Source organism: Callospermophilus lateralis, chromosome 12 (assembly GCF_048772815.1).
Source record: "Callospermophilus lateralis isolate mCalLat2 chromosome 12, mCalLat2.hap1, whole genome shotgun sequence".
Lineage (NCBI taxonomy): Eukaryota > Metazoa > Chordata > Mammalia > Rodentia > Sciuridae > Callospermophilus > Callospermophilus lateralis.
The window spans coordinates 62,497,498-62,502,495 of record NC_135316.1 but is presented as its reverse complement, the minus strand read 5'-3'; positions in this window follow the sequence as shown (position 1 = coordinate 62,502,495).

Below are 4,998 nucleotides of genomic sequence, written 5' to 3'. Positions count from 1 at the left end.
ATCATGGAAGAATTGCAATGTCAAAAAACTAAATTCTTAAAAAATGCAGAATGTGTTTTATCTTTTTCTTGATATTAATAGAAAATATTCTTGAGCCTAGACTCTAATTATTGACAAATCAGCTCAAGTAGAAGGACCACAGGAACCTCATTGGAAAATTTTTAAAAAATTCATGGATGGTTACATGTATGTAAATCTGAGTAGCTTGAGCAAATATAATATAAGCTTTGGATCTGCCTTTTTTTTTTTTTAACTTTACAAATCACTTAGGCCCTAAACATGTATGCCTATATCTAAGGACATAACATTGTATCATCTCTCTGGTAAAATTATCATGTTTTCACAAGTAACATAATTTCTATTGGTTTATGTATAAGGAATTCTGATCATCCTGAAGGATTACAATGGGATCGCTTCAAAAAAAAAAAAAATGGACCCAATAATCAATGTATTTAGATAAAAATAAATACATATGCATTTTTTATAATCATTTGCTAATGTTATCTGGGACACAAAGTCAACTCTCTTTTATTAATTTTTTTTAATGCACAAGAAGAACACATTGGTTAATTTGGCTTTTTTTACACTTCAGAAAACCCTTGAAGTGTATTTACATGAGCACCTTTCAGATGCATCACTTCTACATACATGAAATTCACTTATCTTTATTTCTGTTAAATTAATATTGGAAATTACATGATAGACAATTTCTAAAATTAGCCAGTAAGTTTTATTTCACTATAAAGTTTCTATTGTGTAAAAAATATTGGCCAGATTTTTTTTAAAAGAATCTTTGCTGTTTGATTTAGTAAAAGTATTTGGCAAATGAAAGGTTTAAAACAATAATTATATCTTGAGTTGGTATAAAATATCTGGGTCTCCAAAGAGAGAATTAATGTTTAGAATGAAGTTAAATGGTTCTTTTACAGTGGAAGGAGGGAGAAATTGAGTTATTGGATGGATTCAATAGGACAGGGGTTAATTGGGGCAAACTTAATTACTATAGTATGAGTCAGTCCTGTACCCATAAATGATCCAATGTAGTGAGACCAAAAGGGCAGCTGGGTTTCAGGCAGGAAAGATGTTCACATTGAGTAATAATAACATTCTTTCTAATATAAATTTATTCTCAGTTTTGCCATCCTCTGGAAGGTAAGAATGAAGAGAAAGAAAAAGAGAATTAAGAAAATGTTTTTCCTTATAACACGCAAGGATACTAAGTGTATCAGGAAAGATCCAAGAGAATAGTGCCATGTTCTTGGCTTAATGAAGAACTATAAAGGGAGGCCTGGGGAGACAAGGCAAAAATACTATGCTATAAAGTGGGAGAGGAGATGCAAGCATACTGGATGACTGCTCTAAAACTTCAAATAACCCCATAGTAATAACTTCTAAAAATAATGGATTTGAAAGTACACAATCTATGCCATCTTTAAAAAAATCACCATTAAATATTTGTAGATAAATTGTTTTTTTTTCTTCAGTTAACACTATGTTATATCATAGGAAGTACTATAACATTGTTTTAAACAAGTAAGTGTATTCATTTCTCTCAGAAAAAGCCCTGAGTCAGGCAGTTCAAGCTCACTGATAAAGTGGTTCTTTAAAAGCACAAGGAACCCAGACTCATTTTGTCCTTGTCTTTATTTGTTTGTTGTTTTCTACATTACAAGATTTCTGCTGCTTCTCCAGCCCTTCTCTTTTATTTTTATTCGGAAAGAAGGGAAAAGAGATAAAGGCCCTTTAGTCAAAGCTTGGCTTTATTCATGAAGGAACACACTTTCTTTATACACATTTGTACATAACTCTTTGACCATGCTTGGTAACATGACAGCCACTGTCTAAAAGGCCACAGAGGGACTGTGGTAGGTTCATTGGCCCATTTCCACAGTGGCTTTCCAGGTTCTCACCTTCTGGTATATAAGTCCTGTGTAAGCTAGTTCCATCAGTGGGGGCAGGATCTGAGAACATGATGGAACAGCTGTTCTCCTCATTGTTTTCTTACATGAGATCTTGTAGGAACAGGCTAGAGCAGGCTCATGCTTATTATTTACTTTTTTTATTTTTAAACCAGGGATTTAACCCAGGGTTGTTTAAGCACTGAGCCACATCCCCAGCCTTTTTGTTTTGATACAGGTTCTCTCCAAATTGTTTAGGGCCTAAGTTGTTGAGACTGGCTGTGAACTTGTGATCCTCCTGCCTCAGCCTCCTGATCTGCTGGGATTACAGGTATGTGCTACCACACTTGGCTTCTGCTTGTTTTGAAAAAGTAAGCTGCTATGCTGGGAAAGGATATGAACAAGTCCTGTAGCAGTTGAAAATGATGCCAAATAAGATGTGTCCCTCAATTCTATAACCACAGGGAACTGTGTTCTGGTGTAACCCAAATGAGCTTGGAGGGAGACCTTGAGCACCAGGTAAGAATGCATCCTAACCAAGTCCTCATTTCAGCCTCCTGAGACTCTGAGCAAAGATCATATTTGTGCTGTGCCCCATTTTTTTGACCTAGAAAAATAGGAAGATAATACAATGTTTTTTAATCTGACAGAAACAGATTACTAATAGAGGAACTGACACTTTAACAAGACATATTGCTAGCCAGCACAAAATAGCTTGGTCAGGAATAAAAAAAGAATAGATACTGGAAGCAAGTAATTTTTACCTCCACAACCAGCGTGGTGGGCAGCTAAACTAGGGTTGCTCAAGTGAATTTCCTAAGGTATCAAATAAAACACAGACACACAATTTACCTTTAATTCAAGCCCTGGGATGGCTCCACTGTCCTCAGCCTCAAGCTCCCCACAAGGGAGAGCAAGGAATGTCATGAGAGACTGGCAAGAGAGAGACAGAGAGAGAGAGAGAGAGAGAGAGAGAGAGAGAGAGAGAGAGAGAAAGAGGGAGAGAGCGAGCGCACAAGCACGCGCGCAAGCACTTTCAGGAGTGGTCTTTTATTAGGGGACTGTGATTCTTTAAAATTTCCATCCAATAAAGATAAAGAGGGGTGGGGTTACAAGGACAGGTAGGGTAACTCAATCCCTGGGGATGTAGGTAGGCACACCCACGCATGAAGACACATTGGGCGACACTTTTTATGACTTTCAAGATCAGGACCATCATCTGCAGCCACTTTGATGTGGCCAGATCACGGGAAGTGACCAACAGAGCCTCTCCAATCAGGAAAGGAAAATGCTGGTCACATGATGTGGTGGCCTCCCACAAATTTTATCTATAAAACACTTTGCACAATATTTGGCTATCTCACTTATATCAGTAAACCGAATCAGTAATCATTGCTTAAATTTTCTCTTATTTAACATAGCTATCAATATTTTTGACTTTACCATTAATTTTTCTCATTTTTATCATGTATTTTCTACCTTTAAATTTTTATCTTCTTTATTACTATGATATTTTTCTATTTTTTTTTAAATTGTATTCTGTTTTCCAAATGGAGATAACACATTCAGGAAATGTAAAGAGTTAAATGGACAAACAAATGAATGAGAGAATTATGAATACACCGATGCCAAGAATGTTCACCACAAAATGGCTAATCCAGTAGTTGCCAGCTTGTGTGATTAAGCTCTTTCTTTTTAAGAGCATTATAAGGTCCTTGTCCAATAGTTGATTTCATGTTATAGCTTTGCCGTCATTTTAATAAACAATATTCTTAAATGTTGACATAAATTACTTTAAAGGGAAGCTTTGAATTATAGGCAACATTTGTTTTCTTTTCATGAAATTCAGCAGGCATCATTTTGGACCTGAAGTCAGGTGGGGATTTTTGCCTCTCTTAAGGAGAAGTGCAGCTGGAACTCATGTAGCGGTTAATGTAGGGCACCTCCAATTTAATTAGTTTAACCACTTGAGTCCTGCTGAATGAGCCTAGTACATGGGGTTAATCACTTAACAGTGAGAAAGGATAGACACATGTGCAGGTATTGCACTATCAGCCAGCAGGTGATAGTCTGAGTTATGTGCTCTGCCCTGCCCACTGGGTGGCAGAGCCAGTGAAGCATTCAGCCATTGAATTTCCTGGCGGCTTAAATGACTCACATAGTACTCAGGACATATTAGCCTTAAGGATTTCTTCTGCTACTTTTCCTTAAATGAATGCATCTTGCTTGCTGTTTTTGTTTGCTCAAAGATGAATTTTCTTCCAGATTTCTAAAGGAGCTAATTTTAGATTCTTCTTTATCCTTATCATAAAATAACAGATGGGGAAAAAAAAGAAAAAAAATAAGAGATGATCATCATTGATCCTCAGAGGAAAACTATATAGAACCTTTTTAATTGATTTTTAATTTCTACTTGTCACCTAAAACAAATATAAAACAATAAATGTTAAGTTTTGGAAAAATAATGGACATGCAAAACATTTATTCAAATCTTTATTATATCAATTTTTGATACCATGGCAGATTTTTTTATCTTCCAAAGAACATTTTATTAACAGTTGTATGGTTAGGACAGTCACCGAATTATGATTAACAGCTCATATTCATGAGACCCAGAATATAAAGCTGATAACCTCAGAACAGTTATCAGACATAATATTAATACAGATAGTCAAGTATTATAGTTAATTCCAAAAGATCAGTTTGAATTCAGTTAAAGGAATTACTCACTTTAGAAATGTTAAACCTCATATAACTAAATATATATGATATTTAATGTGAAAATTTAAGAATTAATATATGTGAGATCTTGAGGAAAATCCAGAAACCTTGATTTATACTGAATTATGCATTATATAAGTCTTGGCCTATGACAAAAGAATTGAGTTTCATCTATGGATAATTTTTTTCCATGATAGACAGCTAATTGGAAATAAAGCTTGTGATGACAAGGGTTAGACCAAACTAACTTTTCTTCTAACTCATCACAAAGAAATGATATTGACTATAATTAGAGCAAACTATTTTTTCTTGAATATGATACATAATCCTCTCAATATTTCTGTTGTCATATGGAAAATGTAAAAAAAATGTATAGTAA